Source organism: Talpa occidentalis, unplaced genomic scaffold (genome assembly GCF_014898055.3).
Source record: "Talpa occidentalis isolate TD23 unplaced genomic scaffold, MPIMG_talOcc4v2.1 talOcc4.11, whole genome shotgun sequence".
NCBI lineage: Eukaryota > Metazoa > Chordata > Mammalia > Eulipotyphla > Talpidae > Talpa > Talpa occidentalis.
Window position 1 is genome coordinate 31,312,938 of NW_023601104.1, and position 25,243 is coordinate 31,338,180.

Genomic DNA, 25,243 nt, shown 5'->3' on the forward strand with positions numbered 1-25,243 from the left:
CCTTGTCCCACAGCAGAAGAAACAGCCCCAAGTGCCTAGCTAAGGTGACATGACACATTGGCAGCAGGGCTCATGAGAAGGAACTGGCAGAATCACAATGATCTGGGCTTGAAACCTCACTCTGCCTATCTGGCTTCACAACCTGTATAAAATCATCTACCTGCTCTGAGGCTGAGTGTTTCACATCGATCACATTAGGTAAGACCAACTTCACAAGGCTGTTAGGATATTAAATCAGTCAGCAGGTAAAGCACTTGGTCTAGCATCTGATACAGAGAAGGTGCTCAATAAAATATTAGTTTCCTCCTGACCCATATTCCCCCACTTCAAAAAACATTCCATCTCTGTAATTCTGACTTCTTGAATTTCTAAGGAGCGGCAAGGAGAAAAACACATTGAGAGAAAAATTCTGGGCTGGAAAATCTAGGCATGATTATACACATTTGGTAAGTCCTGGGTCAGTCTTAACAGCCTCATCTTTCATCCATCTATTCAGCAGACACTTGCCAGGGACTGTGGTCATGAAGACGACCCAGGCAGGCATGACCCCAGACCCTCAAACACCTGCTGCAGGGTGTGTGGGAATGGGCATGAGAGGGCAATGGATCCAGGACATTGCTTAATTCAAAGAGCCCAGGCTTTTCCCAGGCAGCAAGCCTTGGGCAAAGTGTGATGGGAAATCAGAGGTCTTTGCATGGATCAGTGCTCAACCTCCCTGCAGGCCCCCAACACCTTGTATCTGGTCCATCTCCATTCCATGTGCCTCTGAATCCATTCTGGATAAGGTGGCCCTTCATGAGCTTGTCCAGCCTCCCAGCTCCATTTTGTCAGGGTTCAGCTCAGCTACCCTGTCCCTTGGGGCTCCCCTCCTGAATTCCAGGTTAGCTCAGGAGCAGCTCCGCTTTCCATGCTTCCCCTCTGTGCTAGGTTATTCCTTGTGTGACTGGGGAAAGGTTGCTTTCTCTCTCTGAGCTTCCTTCTTTTCTTGTCTCCAAGGCTGGGGTCAAACCCCATCATCTCTTAGAACCTTGCAGCTCAACAAATTCACCTGCACTGCGTCTCCTTTCCATGCCCATCCCCGCTCACCCTACCTGCCCTCCAAACAGAGCTAAAGCAGAGTAGGCAGGAGAATTGGATAGTAGTCCAGATCCTGGAGAACTCATTTCACTGCCTGAATCTCCTTTTCCTCTTTTCTGCTCCCCTCAGCAGTGTATTTCAGTCAATCTGCCTGTTCTGCTCCCTGTTCTGTCTCTGGTGACTCCTCTCACCCCCACCCCCGCACCTCTGGCCTGCACCCCAGCTCTTGTATGCATGAATAAACAAATCTTTAAAAAAAAAAAAAAAGAGGAAGGAGGTGAGAATAACAGGTTCTCGTATTAAATCACAGGCCAGTCCTGGAAACGCAGGTCTCAGTATTACTGTGGCAGTTGGGATGCACAGCTCCTGCCCACCTCTGTCCACCCTTTTGAAGACTGGCCTCTTGTCTTATATCCACACCAGGGCAGCCCCTGTACCATCACACCTTGGGGGCCACCTCTCCCAGACCACTAAACAGGAAGGCCTGGCTATCAGCCCCCAAACATGGGTATCCTGTCCAGGTTTCCTTCTGGAACCTTCTGTGTATAGTCCAGAAGATTCTGAAGCCAGACACCAGTTGTCCCAAAGCCTGCAGTTGTCCTACACTTGCGCACTGCTAGTGGAAATGTATGTTTTGGAAAGCTTGGCAATACATGACATCTTTAACCATCATTCTATTTCTGCACTCTAATTTTTAAGTATTGAACAAGGTCAAGGATAGGTTCGAGAATGTTTGTTGCATTATCTCTTAATAAAGTGGTATTTGTTGGCATGTCCAACAACCTAAATGGCCATCAGTGGGATCCTAAACAAATTCCACAGATCTACATAACAAAATACTATGCAAACATTCAAAATAATGATATGTGGAAAATATGGAAACCTAAATATACACTCCAGCATTAATAGTGATCATCCTTCACAGAGTGTAGGGGAGGAGGGAGCAATAAAATAGGACTTATGCTTTCAAGCAAACTTTTTTATTGCTATGTTAGTATTTCTAATAATGAGCATTATTTTCACTATAATCAGAAAAACAAAGCTATTTTAAGACAATATACATAACTTCAGAGACATGGAAAGAGGACCCTGATGTACTATGTAAAAAATAGTTACCAAACAGCATGAATGACATGATCACATTTATGCAACACTTATACAATATGTTGTGTGTATGTGTGGTGTGTGTGTTAAGACACAGCCCGCAAGAGCAGAAAGATGTCCAGAAGGATATTAAAAATGTTAACAAAAAGTTATCAGGATGATGATATTTTAGGTGACTTTCTTCTCTATACTTGTCTGTTCACATTTTTTATGATGAACCAATCTCAATTTTAAAGTTTGAAAAACCACAATAAAGACATCATAGTTTTGAAAATAAAGAAGGCAGCACCCTTTGGGCAGTTCCCCCACAGATTACCCTTCTCTAGACCCAGGTTCTCCCCTACCACTCTTCAGGGTGCATTTTCCCAAAGAGCAGGGATTTGTCAAGCCTTGAGTCTGCTACCCCTGATACCCACAGACTCCTTCCTGGAGCTTCCCAGGCAGCCTTGCAGCCATCATGCCAGGGGGAAATGGATCACAATTGTAGGGCACGGGTCCATGCTGTGATTACATCCACACTGCCATTAAAAACATTATACCATTTCAAAGACTCAAAATGATCTCAGGACACAGAAAAATGGATGGATAATGTACGATTGTGTCAGCGCTATCCAGTATAATAAATGAAACAGGTATTCAGATTTTATAAGAAATTTATTGCAGCCCTTTGTCCATGACACTGATAGATTCTGGCTCACTGCCTGGTCAGGTCAGTATGGGGAACGACGTCACCTCACTCCAGGCCTCATTCATTTCCTGGCACCCCCCCACAGATCTGCTCCTCCAGGGGTGACAAGCACCTGGAGCCCTCAACTAAGTTCCTAGGTACAAATCCCACCTCTGCCTCTTACCAACTGTATGACCTTGGGCAAGTCACTTAACCTCTGGGAGCGCCAGCTTCCTCTTCCTTAAAGTGGGACTAGTAAGAAAATCTGACTCCCAGGATCAAAAAGATAATGACTATGAAAAGGGCCTGTAAGCCAAAATGTGGGTAAAAATACAGTCATCACCTCCTTGCTGGGACACGTTGGGGGTGTAATACAAATTCTCCAGGGGCATGGGCACAGAGAGGGAATAAGTTTATCCAAGTCCTCTGGTAAGGAGTGGGGCAATTCCGCCAGAGCAAAAAGGGACTGAAGATGAATTCCAGTAAGTGTGCAGTAGAGCCCGACCCAGACCCGCCTGACCCATAGTCTAAACTAGAGATGATTCCAAGCCTGGAACCAGAGGCCAATTTGGCTGTGTTTCTGGGCTAGGCTGTGTCTCACAGCATCCCCACAGCTGCATGCATTTATGATAAAATAGTTTCTCTGAACTCATTTCCTGAAGGAGCAAGATGCTCACTCAACTTCCAGAACTTTAGCTCCCACCCCAAGGAAGGAACCACTAAAACAGCACCTCAGCAGATAAAAACCTGTCCTCATCTCCCTGGGTTTAATTTGCAGAATGGCACACAACTCACAGATTCATTGTACTCCTGGCCTGATTGTTCGTTGTTTATTTCAGTATTTTCCAGGAAATTGTTCATTAAGGATAAAAGCACCTGCTTACTGTAAGAGGGCATTACACAAAGACTCTGGCATGGGGGCCTCAGAAGAACATTAATTAATGAAGAGAAACTGAACAAACATGCTATAAATTAAAGGTCTAAAAAAGAAGTGCCTGGCATTTCTCGAATTACGATAGAAGGCTGAAATGAAACGTCATATTTTTAGACCGTGGTGGTGTTAAAAAAAAAAATGGGAGGGAAAAAATTACAAAAGGTGGCAGAGGTAACGATCTATTTCTGGAGCAACTAAAGCCTGTGCTTCCATTAAGAGAATTATAAATCAATTCTGTTTTGTCTGGGGGCATACACACGTGGTGTGTGCTAAATTTAAAAAAGCTTAACATGTCAGAGTGGCTCCTTCTGAGGTGCCATGGAAAATGCCGACTGAGGCATCAAGACCCGAGAGAGAGGCCTGTCAGATTATGAGGAGGAAGCTAGAAGGATCTGAGCTGCTTCACTGAGTTAGGTCTGACTGGGCACAGGTCATCCTGAGCACCCAAGTCTAAGACAAAACGTAGCCAAACCAATTAACTGCAACTGCAATGACCCACCACCAAAGCGGGGCCACCAGAGCAGCTGGTGCCAAGCAGTCTTCATGCTCCCAGGAAATTCCCTCCCAGAGCCAGTGAGATGTGGTTTTTTTCTTAAAAAGTAGTTTCCAACAACCCAAATGCCCAAAAATAGATGATTGGATCAAGAGGATGTGGTTCATATACACCATGGAATATTACTCAGCATTCAAAAAAGATAAACTCATGCAATTTGCAGCAACATGGATGGAGCTGGAAGGGATCATGCTCAGTGAAATAAGCCAGAAAGAAAAATGCCGGATGGTCTCAGTCCTAGCAGGAATTTAGAAAACCTAAATAAGGGACCAGGAAAAAGACTAATTATAATAAAGTAAAAATCAAAATCAACAAGCAACTACAAACCAGAGACACACTACAGGGGTGGGGGGAGAAGGGAGTAGGATTAAAACAAGGTGGGTGGGAATTGTATCCTCGAGGACTATAACCAAGATGAAAATGCATACATTGTGCAAAAATTAAAAAAGATGTAAAAAATATATAAAATAAATGTATAAAATAAAATTCAAAAAAAATTTTTAAAAAAGTAGTTTTCAGGGCTAGCTTCCATGGGGCCATTTACCCAGTTTCTTGTCACACCTCCGCCTGAACATGGTCAAGGCCTTGAGGAAAGAGGATGCTGGAACCATGTAAAATCTCAATATATTCAGAGATGTTTAATCCCACTCACCATAATCCATTTATAGGGCAGGAAAGAAAAAGGGCACAAAGGAGGTAGAACCACAGATAGGGCTTCTCTGCTTTTCAACTCAATAGGAAATCTGCCTTCCTCGAGGCTAAATGCATACTCTGCCCCTGGTTCCTTTTTGGTTGCCCTTTCTCCAGGCAGCCATGAGACCATGAGGCTTTAACCTTTAAAATGCTGAGTCACCACTGTGGAGAAATGGTTCATTTATGCCAAGTCTCAATCATGCTTCCCCAATATTCTAACTCTGTGATGTGCCCACAAATTTCTAAATTTGCCATAATAGATACAGGGACTCCATGGGGCAGGCAGGAAGAAAGGAAGGCAGGCCAGAAGCTCGCTAAACCATGGTAGACCTCTTGATTGATGGACAGTGGCTGAGGCAAGAGGGGGAAAAGAAAGAAGAGGGTAGAGAGAGTAGGAGTTGGCCCTGGAGGCCTGGGTGTGCACAGCCGGCTAGCAAACTAGGAAACTAGCCTAACTTTAAATGTGCCAACTTGTCTCAGTTGTGCTTTGAGGAAACAAGGGAAGGTGAGAGAGAAGTCTTTTAGGGGTTAAGTTTCTCACTCCCCACCCTTTGGCTTGCTTATGAGGGAGTAGGGGCAGTAATAATTGGCCAGAGCTTGGATTAGGATCAATAATTAAGCACTTGACACCCCCTGTAACTCCCCTGTCCCTGGAGGACACGGAGTTTACCTCCCAACAGAGTAGAGCAGTGGTGTGGGTACCCTAGGAGTGAGCCTAGGGACCATCCAGAAATACTCCAATCCTTGAAAAAGCGGGAGCACTCCTAGACCTTCTGAACTTTCAGCTATGTTTTCAGCTATGCTCTGCTGAGACGTGACCCTGACGACTGGGAAGGGGCAGCTCGCTGTGGAATTCTGCAGCCACCTCAGCAGGCTCTCAAGAAACACTGGCTCAGCAGTAGCCGTGGCAACATCTTTGCATCAGAAAGGGCATATCTAGACAGAACAGGCGCATGCCAGACTCTGGATCACTCCACAAAGTGGAGTAGAGGATAAAATCACCCCGAGGGAGGAAGGCAGAAGAGACATTTATTTCAAACCAATTTCACCCACTGTGGAGCAATCACTAAAGCCAAATGGTAGAGCTGTGCCTTTGTGTCACGGCATATAAACAGGGACGAGTGAGAACCAGAGTGGTGGCCAGCCTGGCACAGCTGCTGTGGGGAGGACCTGCAAGGAGACAGGATCTGCTGATGAGGCTGCCGTGGGCTCCAGGGATGGTCTGAGACAAGCACCCAGCCAAGGACTGGGACAGACAGGCCAGGGGTGGAGAAACCTAGATATAGGTCTCTCACCCCAGGTCTGCCAATAATCACTGTGTGTCCCAAATGGGTCACTGTACCTCGCTGAGCTGTTTTCTATTAAGGAGCTAGAATCACTTCTTGAGTGCATAATCCCCCCTGAGGAAAGGACACCAGCTCGAGGGCCTGAGTTTGTTTCCTATTATCACCCACCAGCCGTGTGACCACGGGAAGAGCCTTCAGAGTTTCCTTGGGCTCAATTCCCATTTATAAAAGGACACTGTCAGGCCTCCCCAGTGGTGCAGCGGTTGAGCGCTGGGTTGCGAAGTTGCCTGCAGCCTCTGCAGTGCCGGTTCGATCCCTGGCTGCTCCCTGGCTGCTCCCTGGCTGCTCCCTGGCCACCGGAGAAGGGTCCCACATGGCGCACAGACCTCTCCTGCCACCCGCTGCTCCCCTCAGCAGTGTACTTCGGTCCTTCTGCCTGCTCTGCTCCCCTCTATGGCTCTGGTGAATTCTCTCACCCTCCCGTGCTTCTCACTGTACCCAGTGCTTGTATAAATAAATAAATAAACAAACAAATCTTTAAAAAAAGAAAAAAAAAGGACACTGTCATCATAGAGTCACATTTGGACCCTAGCTCTAAAATGTTCCACAGTGATTTTCAGCAGCAAGAGCAGTCAACAGGGAGGGGCTTCCCTCCTAGCGCTCTCAGTACCTGCTACAGGGCCCATGTCAATAAATGTTTGATAACTAACCAACCAGCTGTTTAATGAATCAATGAGGAAGTCTCTGCTTTTGATGAGAGAACTGAGAAAAAACTTTCCCAAGGCCACAGAGTTGCTATCAGACCACGCTGACTTCAACACCAGGTCTGCACCCCAAATCCAATGACCCTCCCATTCCACCATGCCACCAGGAAGGAGGCCCTTACACAGAGCCCTTTGGGGAGTAGACAAGACTAAGGTAGCTTGGGAGTAAAGGGGTGGCCAAGATGCTTCTAGGGACAGGTTGGATACTGGGTACCTCAAATCTACCAGCCCCTTTCATGCCTTTCTAGCCCATTCATCCAGCCCTATCCCAAGGACCTTTCTCTCCTCAGGTGCAGGGAGATGTTGGCTAGCCTTCTCTCTGCAGAGAGAACATCTCCCTGCCCCTTCAGTGTTCTTTGCAGGTATTTATGTCCCTCCTCCAAAGCTGGGCACAGAAAAGGCAACTAGCTGAGGATGCAGTGTGGGATGTGGCAGGAAAACTTCCAGAATTTAGTGTCTGGCTCCCAGAGACCTCTGCTGGGAAAGTCATGGCCTGGTCCCTCTCTGGTCTCTCTGTCCCCCTCCTCCAGGCCCTCAGAAACCATCTTCACCAGCTTTCTCACCCCAGCTGATGGGATGCTTCTGCAATGTTCCCGATTCTAGCATCCCTTACCAAGCAGTCCTCATCTACTGCCTCATTTGATCCTAGAAGAACCCATGAGAGATGAGGCCCCTAAGATGGGACTCCAAGAGGGGCCCAAATGACAGCAACAAAGTAGAGACTGCAAGACACATGGACAGAAGCTGACAGAGGTGACAGTGGGCACCCCATCCTTTTCTCTGGCACCTTCTCAGTTCCTGGGGAGTTGCAAAGTCAGAAACCAGGATAACCCACAGAGCAGGGTTGAGCCTCCCCCAGAGGGGGCAGAAGAGGGTTACTTCTCTGGATAGGACACCCAGGACACTCCTGCCAACCCATGCACCCAGTTAGCTGTGATACCCACCCTTAGTGCATGTTAGAATCACTTAAGGAACACCTGAAACTACCCACACTTTAAACTCGTTACCGGCAATAAGAACTGACTTCCTACGGATGCAGCTTGGACACCGTATTTTTTTTTTTACAGTTCCCCAGGGAATTTAAATGGGCAGCCAGGGTTGCAAACTACCCACTGGGACTCCCTGGTACAGGGGCCGGGACCCCCATGGAGATGAAAGCTAACATATTTTCTGTTTCTTTCTCCCTTCTCCCTCACAGCTGAGCTAGCAGCCTGTTTACCCTCTTCCTGTCAGTGCCCTAGTTCTACTCTGGACTCACAGGGCTCTCCTGCCCATCCAGCTGTCATGGGGTGGCAGGAGCAGGGGTCCACTAAGCCATGAGTGAAGAAGCCTGACACTTCCAAGAAGCCAGCCAGGCCCAGGTGAAAGAGCAGGGAAAAGATGCTCCAATAGCAATGCCCACTGACCCCTCCCCCACAGCACATCCATGTGGCAACAGAAACATGGCAGAGGGACTTTAGCTCCCCCACTCACCCCAGCACTGGCACTAATTCCCTGGACACCGATCAACAGCAGCTGAGCCTAACCATAGGTGGCGAATGAGCAAACCTTCCTGCACCCCCTCAGGCAGGCGCCCAAGCGTCCATATCCCATCCCATCTGTCCTTCTCTCCAGCCATGCACCTACCCCACTGTTGTCTACTGAGCTCCTCTGAATACCCAAGACTGAGGATGGCGTTTCTCCCACAAAGCCTACGCATGTGGTAGATAATATAATCCCCACTGCACAGGTGAGGGGACCAAGGCTCAAAGGGGAGTGATGGCGTGACTGTCCCTGGACAGAGGCTGAGCCCACCGGGTCCCTGGGCACGGTGGAGCCGGCTGTCTGACTGTCCACCTCCGTCTGGCCAAGGAGTGGTGAAATCCCACAGTGAAAAGCAGCAGGACCATCCGGCGTGGGTGGAGAGCAGAGCTCGCTTGGCGGAGCCAGGGTGCCTGAGCCCTGAGGTCCTCCCTGCGTCTGCTGTGTCTCAGCCTCCTTCCCACCCCCTCTAATGAATATCCACCACTGCAATGAAATTCACCTTAATAAGCACTCGTTAGAAATATGCTAATGGGGAGGAAGCTGATATCATAAGCCCTAAAACCCCAAAGGGAAAAAGAGATGAAAAAAATTCAATATTGAGTTTTGTCTCATTTCAAAGCCACTTTCAAAGTGGCCATAAATCTTCTGTGTGACGTGACATAACCAGATACCGCCAATGGCTGAGGTGTTAATAATAAGCAGTTGCCGGATGCTGAGCCGAATGCATTCAACTTCCCAGTCCTCACTATGTGGAAGAGAGAAGGGACAAGCTAGATCCAACACATCCTATCCAGTCTGCCCACCCTCAGGCCCTGGGATAGAGCTTGTGGCTGTGAGAGGTGGTAGAATGTGCCAGAAGAGCAAGGCTTAGGAATCAGCAAGGCCCACCTTAAACCCAAGCAGAGTTGGGGTTGAACTCCACTAGGAGTGTGGCTCTGAGACAAGACCCTAGTGGACCAAGCCTCAGTTTCTATCTTCAATAGAAAGGTACACCACATGTACCTTGGTCGTTCCTGAGAGCATCGCGTGTGGGTATTGTCTGGCTTAGGATGTGGGTAACACCCTGGAGTCAGCTGGGCTGAATCAAGAACCAGCTCTGTTAATTACTAGCTGAGTGCCTTTGGACAAATGATTTAATCTCACAGAGACTCTGTTTCCTCATCTGCAAAGGGAGATGGTAATTGTATCCACTGTGAAAATGAAATGAGGTAATTACACTTGGTATCTAGCATATTAGAAAAACTCAACAAATAAAGCTGCTATCACTTTTGGGGCAGCAAATCACAACTTTTAATTCCTACAGGTGTTTAACTGCACCCCATCCTACTGGCTGCTACATGGCACACCTTTGTGCCATGCCTTCAAGAGAAATAGACTAGCCAGTGGTTGTCATTTAGATGGGAGTTCCTCATAGTCTAGAATAGTTTGCTTTTAATTTCCAATAAAACATAGGCTGATGTGGGGACTGATGGGGTACAACGTTATGCAGCTCACATCATGTGTGACTTGTCCCTCCCACCCTGGTCTCTAGTCCACCCAGTGTGAGGACTCCATCAACTGTAGCAACATAAGTTGCTAGCAAGTTTTTAGTGCTTTCTCTCAATTCCTACCCCTGATCTGTGGGTGACATTAGCCCACAGCGCACTTTGAGTGGCTGGAAGGCAGGGAGAACAGAGAAGCAGGCTAGCCTTATCAGCCCTCGTCCTGCACTGTTTGGAAAGAACAGCACCTTCTAGTAGAATGTCCTATTGCTTTCTGGCCCTCTTGCCTCCTCTGTGTCTATTTGCTCTGCTTTGGCTTTCTCTAACTACTTCCTACAGTCCTCAAAGCTTCCACCTGAAAATTCAGTGCCACTCCTGAGTTTTTCTGAGGCAGGTATGATGTGGATATCCTTTCTGACCTGGGATTTGGGGAGAATAGTGCCGGTCATAGCTACTAGGCCCTACTCCCTGCATCTCTTCAGTTTCCAATGAGACAAGGGTCAACCTCAGGAATCTCATATGTTGCAACCTAACTTTGTCCTTTTTAAACCCCTACTTCCCACTGAGGTCCAGGCCTTAACAATCTGACTTCTGCATCCATCCCTGCTCCTACATTCTGACTCTTTGCCCTTCTCCCACTGGCATCAACTTACATGGTAGCCCAGCCCAGGGTCCTTACCAGCCTCTTCCCAAGGACTGAATTTATCCACTCATTCACTCAGCACAGAAGCATCTAGCAGTGACAGGCAGGGAGCAGGTTCTGGGTACATAACATGCCGAGTTAGATGCTAATGGAAGAGAATGGGGGAGAATAACTAATAGGAGATAATACCATATGGCCAGGTAGTTACAGTAACTGTGAGAAGGCCCAGACTCCAAGGCCATTGCCAAAGGATCTGGAGAGGAGCATTGGCCAGAAGAAGGGGAATATATGCTGAGACCTGAAGGAGGCAGATGTGTTCACTCCTGCGAGGTCAGGAGGGCTTGAGCACAGGGGGGAAATATGCATCTGAGGAAGTAAAAGAGGCTCCCTTTGGCCAGAGCAGACGATGAAGCAGAGGCAGCACTTGCTGAGCTACAGAGGGGTCTGCTCCAGAGTGACCACAACTTCGTCCTGAAATAAATGGGCAAATACTACAGCAAGGTTTGAGTAAGGGATTGATTTGTCCAGTGTTGTATTTTTCAAAAGATCCTTTCTGAGTTTAAAAAAAAAAAATGGAAAGAAAGTGAATATTCATTAGTAGAGAAATAATTTTTTAATGATGAATCTCTATCCCATGGATTATTTGGCAGCCACTGAAAGGTATGAATGAGAGCAATGCTAATTGAGTTGGAGGGACTGCCAGGAGGTACTAGGGAAGGGAAAAAGTCAGAAGTTAGATAGTATAATTCTGTTTTTTTAATAAAGCAAGGAGTCTGCAAACACACACACGACATGTTCTTGTACGGTCAGAGTTATGTAATATGGAGGAACATAGAGTGGAATGTTGGCAGGGGTCCTCTGAGTGAGCAGGCAGTAAGGGCACGATGCAGGGGGAAAGGGAGAAAGGCAAGCTAAAGATTTTTTTCTCAAAAGGAATAAGTTAAAAAACCAAGTATGCTAAGACCACATTCATGTGAATTTATTTATGTGCAGACCTCAGCTTATCTGCTCCTTCTTCTGTTCAGTGCCCCTACTCAGGTTCCTTTGGCAGAAGACCCAGAATGTAAAAAAGAAGTGATGGGGGAATAATTTAGCAATCTTCATGGACTGGAGAGACGGAATCAGATGGGTCAGGGTTGAGACAGGCAGAATAGGGGCTGCTATAGTGAGCCAGAGGCACAATGTCCCTTTACAGTCAAATCTCTGGACCTCACCAGCTAAGCCCATGCCCACCCCAGGAGTTGACCTACACCCAGGTCCACATGCCCTTCAGTCACCCTCCCCCACCTCTACTCCCTCCTGCCCACCCAGAGACCTTCCCGGAGGGAAGGCCTGGCAGTCCCGGGTACATCTCTCCTGGCTAGCTAGTGATGGGGGGTGGGGGAGGGAACTGGAGGGTGGCAGGGTTGTGGGTGGGTCTGGAGTCATGTGTCTGTCTTCCCTACCCTTGGGAGTCCAGGATCAGACATCCCTGACATGTTAGAACAGAGGCTGCTTGAGGCAGGCACACTCTCCTCCACTTCTTCATGCCCACGGAAGGCTCAAATAAAATGGCTGCTCTTGGACCACGCTCTGCCATGTGTAGTGGGATGCCCTTGGTCAAGTCACCTTATGGTTCAGCCTGCAGAGCTGCAGGGGATGCTGGAAAGGCTGGCAGCTGCCTAGGTCAGGACAGGGTGAGTCTGTGCCCAAATGAGAGTAGCTCCCTCAGCCTCCTTCTCTCCCCTCTGCTCTGGGCAGGGTCTTTCCCAGCCCTCACCTCCCTCTCCAGGAAACTATAACCAAGACACGGGCATCCAGGAGTGTCACTGACAGAGAACAGTTGATCAGCATCAATCAACTCTCAGAAATGCCCTGAGAGCCATTTAGGAAAACCCTTTGTGGGTGGCAGGTCACAAGGCCAATATTCTGACTGGTCATGTGACCCGGAAAATCTTCTGATCTTCCCAGTCCTCAGTTTCCCCATCTGTAAAGTGGGGGTATGAGCAGGACCAACTTTAAGGGGTCTTTGTGAAGATAAAAGGAGTTGGGGCAGCCATGGAAGCTTTTCAAAGAGTACCATTGGTAGGGGTGTCCATGGCTCGCTCCACCTTAGATAGTCAGCCCTCTGTTCCCACCTACAGGGACCATCCTGAGCTGGGCCATCCACACCCCCCATTTTCATTACTCAGAATGCAGCCTACTGGGGTAGGCTGAGTGGGAAGCTAACTGTCACGTAATTACAAAGGTTAATTGCAGGATTCAACAACAAGAAGGAGGGAGCCCAGCCCACTCATAAATACAGCCGATTAAGAAACAAGCATCATTTTGTAATTATGCCACTGACAGAAACACACCATCCCACTTAGCAGTCTGAGCCAGGCGGGGAGTTCCCCCAGATACTCCACTGATGCCCCCTCCACAGGGGTTTCTACATCCCCATCAGACCTCAGTGGTATCACCCAGTATTGTGTTCTTCAGAAGCAGCAAGTGGCCTTGGGCCTAGAAGGAGGTCCACCCTGCTGCTTCCTTGAAGCAGTGCCCGCTGGAGTCCCTAAGAAGTCAATTAACAGCATCTGGCTAATTAAAGCAAGATGTTACATTTCACTCGTTGTCTCAGTCAGAGCTCCTCAGGAGCCTGAGAGAAGGAGCCCCCACGTCCCAACCAACTCCCCCTTTCATGTGGCTCCAGGGAGACAAAGTTTCTCTGATCCCTTTGAAAGCTGTGGTCCCAGAAGCCCCAGAGCAGCAGGCCAGGCCACCCAAGGGAGGACTGCAGTTCAAAGCCAGCCTGGTGGGCACGGGGGGGGGGGTCCAGTTGGGATTGAGAATAATTAGGGCATTCCAGACCACAAGAATCAATAACATAATTAACAAATATTGTGCTATTCCTCAGAATCTTGCTACAAATTATGCTGTCTTTGATCATACAATGTTCCCTGACTGTTAATGACATGTAATGTTAATTACCAGAGAAAGGGAACAACTCAGAATGAAGACTACCTTGGAGATTAACTTTTCTTTCAGGAGTGGCAGAGCCTGTGAGGGGGGGCTTTCCCCATATTGAGGTGACATGTAACCTCAGAAAGCCCAGCTCCCTTGTCCCAGGGGCGCCAGAAACACACCATCCCTTAAGAAGAGGATGACTAACACAGAGTAGACATCCTATAAAGGCAGGAAGGAAGGCAGGAAGGAAGGAAGGAAGGCAGGCAGGAAGGAAGGAAGAAGGAAGAGATTCACCTGTTAAGATCTTTGGAAATGAGGGCAGGAAAATTTGTGAGTCATAACCTAGTCCCATTTTTTCTAAATAGGGATATTGAGGCTCAAAAAGAGGAAGGGACTTTCTAAAGTCACACCCCTTGTCCCTAAGTTGGGATGAAGACTTAAATGTCAGAGGATCAGTCCCATCCCTATCACCATTAACCACTTTGTTATTTGGTAGAAGTTGGGAAAGATTCAAGGGACAAAGAAAAAATATATTGGAGGTAAGGAGGAACCCATAAAATGTACTGGGAACATTTCAGACATGTCTAGCCTCACACCTTTGACCTACTTGCAATTCCCCCAAGTAGGAATGGATACCCCAATCAGCTAAGACATCCCCTATAACAAAGGCTACATGCAGGAAACCGCAGAACCATGATCTAGGTTTTCAGAGAAAAGTCTCTGGGTTTCTCCCAAATCCAGAAGAGAAGTCAGAGTGGAGAAATGGGCCACCACACCCCTCCACTTGGCACCCACAAACCACCACTGCACAGTCTGGGGTTGAGTCCCCAAGAAAACCAAGGCCTCACTACCTGAACTGCCCTCTACCATAGGGAAGGCAGGGACTCAGAACAAAGTGCCCTGCAGCCCTGGGACATTGGCTTCCAGTCCTGCTCTGTCACCATTCACAGACAGATCACCCCCTTCTCTGGTCCTGGGTTTCTTAATCTGTCAAGGGCGGTCACCACCTCAGGTAATCACTACTCTTTCCGGGCTGATATCCTGGATTTGATAGGATAAGAGAAATCTCTACCTCTTAGTCTGTTGGAGTCCTCAGTTTCCCCTCTTGCCCACTCAAGAATGTCTGATTTCCTACAGCAAATGCCTCTCCCAGGGAGAACAGGCCATTAGGTATGGTTGACTCCCTCAGTTCCCAATGGAGAATTGCTCCAAGCAGCTGAGGGAGAGGAATCCCCAGCTCAGGGAGCCCAAGTCCACCTCCCCTTTTCCCCAGGGGCCAGGAGGAAAACTCCCAGCTCCATTCACAGCAGGGCAGAGAGCAGGCTCTGGGAGGGTAGGACAAGAAGAGTATAGGATATAGGAGTCAGTAGGATATAGGAGTCAGTACCTCCCCACCCCATTGCTGCCTAGATGTTCCTCTGTCAGAGCCTGGTACCCACCTCAAAAGCAATCACAGGCATTAAGAGGCACAATGGCCTGGCCCAGGGCAGAGTGAGGAGGGTTCAGGCAGATGCTGCTGTATGACAGCCCTAACCCTCCTGCCTTCCGAAAGCCAGGCCCCAAGGATCCAGTCTTAAGAGCCACCTGCCTGCTGCATGGAGTCTTGCTTCAGGAAGCGGAAGAAGCCCAGCTCCGCCACACCACCTCACCCACCCACAACTCCAGCTCCTAGTTCAGCTTGGACGCTGCTCGGTCCTCCAGGAAATGTGGGCCCAATCACCAGGGATGGTGGGGTGATGGCCGAGCAGGTTTCTGTGTGTTGGTGCCCCCACTTGTTTAACAGAAGAAACCCACTTTCATCTCAAGTCACATCTTTCCCTTCAAGGCATCTTTAGTGCTCTCATGGGGTAGAAGGGCTCCAAGGAGGGCCCCTATTTTTCAGAGACAAAATAAAGACACAAAGATCATGAGTCACTCAATGCAGGGTCAGGGACAGAACCCAGACCCTCCCTTCCTCCCACCCTACTTGCACTGACTCAGGACTTGTCTGTGCTGTGTAAGTCATCTCCCAGCATCGTTTCCAGGGCAGAGAAAGTAGAGAGACTATTTTGCAGCTTGGTAACCCAGAAGGCTGGGCTTACCCTGACATCTGATAAGCCCCACCTAGGATCCTGGAAGGGTGGGGTGAGCCTTGTCCTCCCCGAGTCCTTGCTCCTCAGTACAGTGGCGCATGACCATGCTCCCCCTGGACATTCCTGTGTTTGAAGTTTTCACGGAGAGAACCACTGGCTTCCGGAAATCTCTGCGTCCTTGACAGGAGAATGTACACTGAGGGAGGCACATGCCTGAATTAGGACACCCACCACTGACTGCCTGTCCCCATCACTTTTGTTTTTTGTATGGTTTTTTTTTTTTTTTTTTAGAGGCATGTTTTATTTATTTATTTGTTGGTTTGTTTGTTTGTTTTGTTTATACATGCACTGGGTACAGTCAGAAGCGCGGGAGGGTGAGAGAATTCACCAGAGCCAGAGCGGGGAGCAGAGCAGGCAGAAGGACCGAAGTACACTGCTGAGGGGAGCAGCGGGCGGCAGGAGAGGTCCGTGTGCCATGTGGGACCCTCCTCTGGTGGCCGGGGAGCAGCCGGGGATCGAACCAGCGCTGCAGAGGCTGCGTGCAGCTTCGCAACCCAGCGCTCAACCGCTGCGCCACCGGGGAGGCCCGTATGTTTTTTTTTTTTTTTAAGATATATTTATTTATTTATACAAGCACTGGGTACAGTCAGAAGCGCGGGAGGGTGAGAGAATTCACCAGAGCCAGAGCGGGGAGCAGAGCAGGCAGAAGGACCAAAGAACACTGCTGAGGGGAGCAGCGGGCGGCAGGAGAGGTCTGTGCACCATGTGGGACCCTCCTTTGGTGGCCGGGGAGCAGCCGGGGATCCAACCGGCGCTGCAGAGGCTGCGGGCAGCTTCGCAACCCAGCGCTCAACCACTGCGCCACGGGGGAGGGCCCCCATCACTTTTGAACAGCGCATACCCCAGGGGCTAGTGAGCCCAATTGGCAGCAGTCTGGGCCCCAGGGCATGGGTCCCCCCAGGAACAGGCCATACCAGAGGAAATCCAGACCTTAGAGGAGATCACTCCTCCCCGGGGAAACCCCTGCCCACAGGCTGATCCTCTGTGTGCTTGGAATCACCTCCCTGATGGGGCGCTCCCCCTTCCTTTGTCCAGGACACCTCCAGCCCTCACTCCCTGCCTCTCCCCGCACCCTACCCCACCATCTTCTGTGGGGAATCTCTGACACAGACACTGTCCTCTCTACTCAGGCCTGCTGCTTTCCACCCAGGCTTTCAATTCTTCAGGGGACAGGGCCCTTATTTATTTGGCATCCATGTTCCCCACAGCACTGACTTGCAGCAAACAGGTGATTGATAAAAGCTCTTCAGTGGATGGGCAGATGAAAAGAGTGAAGCAGGTTCACTTTGGCTTGATGAAATGCCCATGGTGTGATCTCAAGAAGCACTTTGTTTCTTTGGCCATCATATATGACCCCCAGGTGCGCCCAGGTACAGAGGAGCCACTTCTCACCTAGGTTTCAGGAAGAACCTGGAGCATTGAGAAGTAATGGATCTGGGACTATGGAGTCCAGAGAGTGGGCTCAAGCCCCTGTACTGTTTTTCCTGCTGAGCTTGCTTCCTGAGCAATCTGCCGCTTCTCTCCAAACCTCAGTCACCTCACCTGGCAAGTGGCAGATAAGGTAACGGGATCCCAGGCATATCAAGCGCCTGGCACAGGGCCTCGCCCATAGAAGATGCTCCCTAAATGCCAGCTCCCCTCCTCCCACTGGCTGGCTCTGGGTTCCAGTTCTGGCTCTGGTGGTGGGTATCAGCAGCTCCAGGGAACAATGCTCAGCCACCTGCCAGCCCCTCTCCCTGAGAACGGCCACCCCTTAAACTGGGTGACTCACTAGTGCCCCAGTGGCCTGCTTCTCCCACAACAAGCAACCCTCCTGCTCTGACACCTCATAATGAGCCCCTTTGTGTGACACCAGCAGCACCAGCAGGCGTGGCTGGAGTAAATGATAGTGTAACCCCTGCTACCCAAAACAACAACATCATAACTGTCAGAGCAATTTTCCACCTCAGCAGTTTAACACCTGAACTGTTGTGAGCTCCTTTCTCTTCCCTCCCTCCTCCCTGCTCCTGCTCCCTCTCTCTCCGTCTCGCTGCACTGAAGTCAGTCTGGCTCACAGCCATCTTCTCCAGAATCAGTGGCAAACAGTGTTTGCCCCCAAGAGCCAAGGGGCTACGGAATTAATCAGCACACAGAGTCTTCAGAGAAGACAGGAAAGGAAAAGCCCACAGACTCAAATATCCAATCTAGCATCTGTCAACATCTGGGTTGTAAATAATCCAGGGATTTTAAAAGGATTCCAATGTTAGACTGCCTCCAACTCCCTGGCATAAAGATGCGGTTATTAATTTTTATTTACTGGGATCATATTTATTTTCCTAGAATATGAGGCAAAGTGCTGGGGGGATGTGAGAAACAGACACCTCTAAAATGTTACCTCTCTGTTGGGAATCTGCCAGAAAAAGACACACAATTGGAGTGATGGTTAAAATCGGAACAACTGGTGGGGCTGAGGAACTGACCAATTGCCCTCCCTCCTGTATGCCTCTAAGTCGAAGGATCTTGATGTGGTCTCAGTGGGGGTGAGTCCTGGGGAGACACTGGGGTGGTGGGCAGGTAACCGTTCCTCAGGGACCTGGGAAAGCAACTCAGCTATTTACCAACCAGTATGAAGTATTTCAATATTTCAGTCTCAAATCTCAATCTCTCTCTCTTTCTCTTCTGTCTCTCTTCACCACCACCCCCCACCCACGCCACCCCGCCATGGAAACTCCCCATCATAGTCTTTCCCCAGGTAACTTTCAAGTTCTCTGACAGCCAACAAGATCCTTCAGGAGAACCCAGGGATCAAATTGGAATCACAGAGTCCAATGTTAAAGGTAGAAGAGATCACGAAGATGATAGATGTGAAAAATGAGGCAGCTCAAGTGGGACTAATGGGCAGGACCTGCGTGGGACCTCAACCCACTCAGTGCTCACTGTGCTGGTCTTTCACCAGAGCCTACCAGTCACAGGTCACTGCCCTGTGCTCTCATCAGGTGGGTGGCAATGCACAGCCATGTCCCACTCTCTCAGAAAAAGCTCAGAGGCAGGATCACAGGAGAGAGCCCCTCAGCTGAAACCTTTGCCTGTATCAGCCTCAAGGTGAGGGCAGGGAGAGTAGAACAGGAAAGAAGCTGGGCAGACCATCCAGAGATCAGAGATCGGAGCTCCAGGCCATTGTGAACCTCATGCCAGAAAGCACTCACATTTCCTGTCTTAGTCAATAGCTGGGGATCTTAAAGGCCAGAGAGCACTGAGGACAACAAACAGGGGCCAGCAGCAGCCTTGACACAGGCAGCAGCATTTTCTCCCTACTGGTCTGACACAGGGAGAGGTGGCAGAGCAAAGGGGTGCAACATGGGCCACCAATTGTGTCTGACTCTCAGAGAGGCCTGAGTCATGGAGGGTGAGGCTCCCTGAAGTGTTGGAACCAGTGACCCCCAAGGTGCTGGGGAGAGGTTGCTGGAACACTGATTCTGCAATTTGAAGTCCTCTGAAGAGGCGGTGTTGTGGTAAGGGAATGATGTTCAGTCTCAAACATTCCACAGAGTACTATAGAACCAGCATGCAGAAGATGCTAGGAGCTATCAGAACCAGCAAGGCTCAGGAGATCCTGGCAGCGAAGGTGTCTGAGCCAAAGCTGCAGGGTCCTGTCCAGGGCTGCTGTGAGAAGTCCGCATACTGAGCAGAAAGTTGGTTCGGGGCCTCTGAACTACTTCCAAAAGGAAGAATCTGGGAGTCCAGGCCACATATGCTGAGGGGACCAGATGTGTCCCCAAAGCACGGACAAGCACAAGACATCTGACCCAGCAGCTTCCTCAAGGGGTCCCAAGTGGGAAGGAGCAAGCCCTGCTCTACTCTGGGGCACCATCACCCTCCTCCATCATTATTTGTAAAAGCTGTGGTCACCATGGAAGGAATTCAGAGTAGAGAGAAGGTGGAAACTGGAGGTGGGGTGGGTCAGTGGGGAGGCAATTGCCAGGAGAGATATGATGTGGCTATGCCAGGAGGAAGCAGTGAAGGTAGGGAGAGGAAATCAGATTTGGACTACATATCAAAAGAAAAATCAACAGAATTTGCTGAGAGCTGCAGAGGAATGTGAAAGAAAGAGAAGAATAAAGGATGACTTTTCAGTTTCTTAGTTTGAGTCTATGAAGTGGGGAAGGTTGTAGGAGGGGCAGGCTGTGGTGGAGATCAGGTTTGGGCATGTTAAATTTCTGGTGTCTACTAGACATCCACATGGAGATTGAGTAGGAAGGGAGAAACACAATTCTGGAAGGTATGGATAAAGCCAAGGCTGAAATGAAACATTCGGGAGTGGTCTCCAGCTAATAGATGCTACTTAAGGCCACCAGACTGGAGGACATCAGCAAGGGCGTGAATAGATGGGCCCTGGCCCCTTCACCTCTGTCTACATCCCATCCTGTCTTCGGGGTGTGCTTTCTTCTCACACTCACAAATCCTGTATCTGGAGAAATGTGTTCAACCAGAAGAAACGGTCTGCCTAAGGATATAGAGCCAGAGGGCAGTGAAGGGAGCCCCATGAAGGCCCAGCCCCATCCCTCCCATTAGGCCATGAGTCAGAGGCGGCCAGCGTGAGCTCCTGCCTCTCAAGACTCCCACCTTTCTTCACATGCTGAGGTGGGAGACCCGGGAAAAGACTCTGAGCCAGCCCCATGCTCCTTCCAGATCCTGTGACTATGGTAAAGTCTTGGCACCTCCCTGAGCCTTATGACTCCCCATTAGTGGAAATGAGGCCAACACCCTTTTCATCCTGCGCAGGAAGACACATGTACACAGACAAGGCACGTGTTGTCATACACAGGGACATCGCCACGCACAACACTGCCACCCGCCCTGCTCAGGCTCCCGAGCGAGCCAGCTCATCCACTCCCAACTGGTAGAACAGAACAAGTCTTTGAATGAGAAAAAGAAAACCCAACTTGGCCGGAACTTGTCAAAGAGAGGGAAGAGGCACAAGCGTCCTCTCCCACCATCACACCTTTTATTCATCCCATATCATGTGTCACAGCAGCTACCAGATCCCGCCAAACTGGCCACAGGAAATCAATTCCTGGGGGGGCACCTACAATGTGCAAGGCTTTGTGCCAAGTATTCTCTCTAGTCCCCCAGTGTCCCCACCCACCACCCGGCAGCAACTCTGGGCCTGGAATCTCCTGCCATCTCTGCCCCCATTCCCTGCACTATTGTCACTCGAGAGGACATTGTTGGAAGCACTTCAGCGGGACTCCCAGCCCCCAGCACCTGTCCTGAAGATGCCTGACGGAGGAAGATAAATATATTTATAATATACAGCAAAGTGAATAACAAAGAATTTATATAGTTGTCTCTGACAAAGCTGACAAGCCAGGGCTGGCAGCTTTAATCAGTTCCCAGCTGAGCCCAGGAAATCTGCAGGAGCACAGCTCTGACCTTTTGGGCCGGTTTCTAAAGGGAAGGTTAAAGTTTTGTTGCAGAGTATTTTTTTTTTAATTTTAAATGAAAGAGGGGTGTGAGGTTGTACATACACGCCAGACTCCGAGGTGGTAATGGGAACACAGGAATAGGATTTTATTTTAAATTAATCCACGGATATACCTCCCGCTGCTGCTCCTCTGAAATGTTTTGCTCTCTGGGTGAGACACAGCTTTTCCCATTTGTTGGATGAAATACTTGCTTGCGTGAACGACTTGCAAATGGGCTGAAAATGCGTGTGGCTGCAGATTCCAAAGATTCATTTTTGATAAATACATTGCCAGAAAAGGGACTTAATATCTAGACTGTCATTCTTAAGCACTGCATCTTCTTTGTCCCTCTAACTAGGACTGTAGGGGACATTGGCAAGTCCCCAGGTGGTGTCACCCACAGGAATTTCTTGTGTGCAGAGTCAATAGTCAGGAGCTTTGTGAGGAAAGCTAATGAAATTTGGTTTATTTTTTTTTTTAAATTTTATTTTTATATTCCCCCATACAATTGCAAACGCCCCATTCTGACCCCAATCCTTCCCCTCCCGCCCCCCACCCCCCAAAAAGTGTCTCTGGTTCATAGTTTTTTGTTGATTTTGATTTTCACTTTCTTATATTCATTTTCCTGGTCCCTTATTTAAGTTTTCTAGATTCCTGCTAAAATGCAGCCTACCATTTAAAAATTCTCCTTCTCCAAAGGCAGGCTTCATGAAACACACCCTCCTCTTCCAATCAGATGGAATCATCTGGAATAGCCTAGCAGCTTCCTCAAAGCCTGTCTGCTCTATCCCTCGGACTGAAAACAGGACTGAGCGATGCCAGATTTTGGCAATAGCTGCTTCCCTTGGGGAGTGACAGCCCTTTGCACCCCACCTCTGAATCAAGCTCCTGGACCTGACTGCATACCAGAATCATCTGGGGTAACATAGGAGAAAGGAGATCTTACAAGGTCCAGGTTCCTGGGCCCCCACCTAACCCCATAGGTGAGAGGATCCAGAGCCGGGGTTCAGGATGCCAGCCTTTGAATGTGGATCCAGGATCCTAACAGGCAGCCAGGTTTAATAAGCATGGACCCCACCAGCCCCCATAAGATAAACAGTGGAAAAATCACTGCTCCTCAAATATTCCCTTCGCTTTCAGTGCTAAAACTTCCCCTTCAGAGAGAGGCCTGTTTCTATGGCACTCCCCACTCAAGCAAGAACCCATGTTTTAAAACATGCCAGACAACCAGCTCCAATTTCCATCTAGATATTTCTAATCTTCCACCCTATACCTTCTCAACTCTACCTTTTCAGACATATTCAAATTGCATCTCTTTTTATATATTCTTCATAGGCTGGGAATAAGTGTCACATATCTGATAAAGGGTTAATATTCAAATATATGAGGAACTCATACAACTCAGAGCAAAATAACAAAAATAACAATAATCCTATTTCAAAACAGGCAAAGGACCTAAAGAGACACCTTTCCAAAGAAGACATCTAAATGGCCAACAGCCACATGAGAAGAAACTCAACATCACTAATTATCAGGGAAATGCAAATCAAAACCACAATGAGATATCTATCTCCTCACACCTGGCAGGCTGGCCATCATCAAATAGGCAAAAAATAACAAGTGTTGATGAGGATATGGAGAAAAAGGAGCACTGTTGATTGAATGTAAATTGGGACTGCCACTACAGAAAACAGTTATCTATATGAAAACATTATTTTTTTTCTTCAAAACTTTAAAAGTAGAACTGCCATACGATCCAGCAATCTTATTTCTTGGTATAACCTGGAGGAGTAAAACCACCATCTTGAAGAGGTAAGTGTACCTCCATGTTTACTGCAGCATGATTCACAATGACCAAGACAAGGAAGGAACATGTGTCCAAGGACAGGTGAATGGATATAGGAAATGTGATAAATTACAGGTGCAGATACAGATGTGAATGTAGATATCTATATGGTGAATATTATTCAGCCATAAAAAGAAGGCAATCCTACCATTTGCAACAATGTGGATCAATTCTGAAGGCATTATGCTAAATGAAATAAATCAGAGACAGACAAGTACCATGTGAACCTATTTATACATGGACTCCAAAACATCAAACTCATAGAAAGAGAGATTAGAATGGCGATTGCCGGGCCGGGGGTAGGGAAATGGGAATATGTTGATCAGAAGGTTACAACAATCCAGATACAAGATAGATAAGTTCTGGAGATCCAATGCACAGCGTGGTACCTTTAGTTAGCTCTATACTATATGTTTGAAAGTCGCTAAGAGTAAATCTTAGCATTTGAGAAATCTCAAATGTTCTCACCACATACACACACATAAAGGTAACTATGTGAGGTGAGGGAAGTGTTAACTAACCTACTGTGGTAATCATTTCACAATACACTCATGTATAAAATCATCACATTGGACATCTTAAACTTATACAAACTTATATGTCAATTATAACTCAATAAAGCTGGGAGTGGGATTTAATGCCCTGCCTCCTAAGTGATTCATTTTAAACTGTTGTTTAGGGCTTAAAATTCAAACTTAGTCCAATTTTCTGAATGAGGTTTGAATTTATTCTTTGAGACTTGACCTTGCAGAGACGTTCCATGGGTTTCAACTTAGTTTGAGCAATGATTCTAAATCTGTCAGATTTATGAGAGTTTCTATGGGCATAACAAACCTCTAACAATCCTCTAGCAACTCCCAGGCCATGGAGTTAGCAGTCCTGTGTTCTTTCCACAGCAAGGAGCTCCATGCATCTGCAAGAACCTGCCTGAAATACTCCAGCCCACTGGATGCAGAGCCTCTACTTAAAAATATCCAGTGATGGGGAACTCACTACTTCCAGGGGCAGGTCCATCCCTCCACTGTCAAGGAGTGAGGACAATGTTGTACAAGGCATGGGGCTCTGGAGAGCATCGGCTGAGTGATGGGGGCACAGGGCGGGTGAGTTAGTGACAATGCACAGTGGATCCCGTTCTCCTATTATCCACTGAGCCCATCCTGAATCACTTCTTTCCATCCTCCCCCCACCCCACCCCACCCTGAGCTGTGCCCAGAAGCCCCAGAGCCCAAGAAGGACTAATAACCCCAGAAATGAATAAGTCGTCCCCTGTCCTGAGGCGTGGGGTCACTGATGGTGCTTCAAATCCATCCTTTTAAAGTTTGGAGATGAAATCCTTCTAGGTTTTTCAGGATCCTGACTTGTTCTGCAACTGTGGTCACTATAGACTCATCTTCTGCACAATCCAGACACATCCCATACCACAGCTGGACACTCAGTGACCTCAAGTACATAAGAGGACAGAAGAGACAAGATGCAGACCCAGGTACTAGTCCTAGAGGAACCACGGTGACATGCCAGACCACAGGGTGGACCTGTCACAGGTCTTGGTGAGTGGTGCCCTTTGGGCAGAGCTTTGACAAGAAGAATCCTGAGTTGGATTCCATAAGGTGAGTGGAGGAAGGCCAGCGAGGCCCTAGAAGAAAGCACAGTGGTCACTAGGACCTAATACCAGCTCCCTGAGGACAATGCCAGTTAGACTAACCACAGTTCTTCCAGATCAGGAAAAGGCAGAAGATAGCCTAAGGAATCTTCTGAAAGACTTTCAATAGGGTATCTTTCATGATACAGCCATTCCTTTCCCCATTTTTCTTTGCTAATGGAACTCCAATTTGCTTATATGATGGATGGAGACTCTTTCACCTCAAGAGAAGCACCAGTCCCAAAGGATGAGATAAGATTAGTGATCTCATCGCCCTTGGCCAGTGATTAGTGTGAGGGTGGCAATGTCACTGCTCTGGTGAGGCAGTGTATCAAGAAATTGGCTAGGGAGAACTCTCCTAAATAAAAGGACAAAGCCTTCTGAAGAAAAGCCTCCTTCTCTCCCCACTTCCTGCCTGGAACATAAATGTGATACCTAAGGGTGCAGAAGCTGTTTTGTAACCATGAGGAAATGGCCAGGCATGGCAGAGTCAGAGGGGATAAAAAGCTTAGATCGTTAGGACACGGTGGA

The 25,243-nt window shown here is 48.4% G+C and overlaps 1 protein-coding gene and 1 long non-coding RNA gene across 2 annotated transcripts in view; one reads left to right on the forward strand and one right to left on the reverse strand.

Annotated features, from left to right (window-relative positions):
- MEGF11 (multiple EGF like domains 11) overlaps nucleotides 1-25,243 on the reverse strand; it is a 330,203-nt gene that overhangs the window by 218,148 nt on the left and 86,812 nt on the right. The gene's annotated exons all lie outside the window — the stretch shown is intronic.
- On the forward strand, nucleotides 17,694-24,167 carry LOC119237943 (uncharacterized). The gene is made up of 3 exons (XR_005123484.2): nucleotides 17,694-18,302; nucleotides 22,674-23,039; nucleotides 23,970-24,167. It is a non-coding gene; the product is annotated as an uncharacterized LOC119237943 (long non-coding RNA).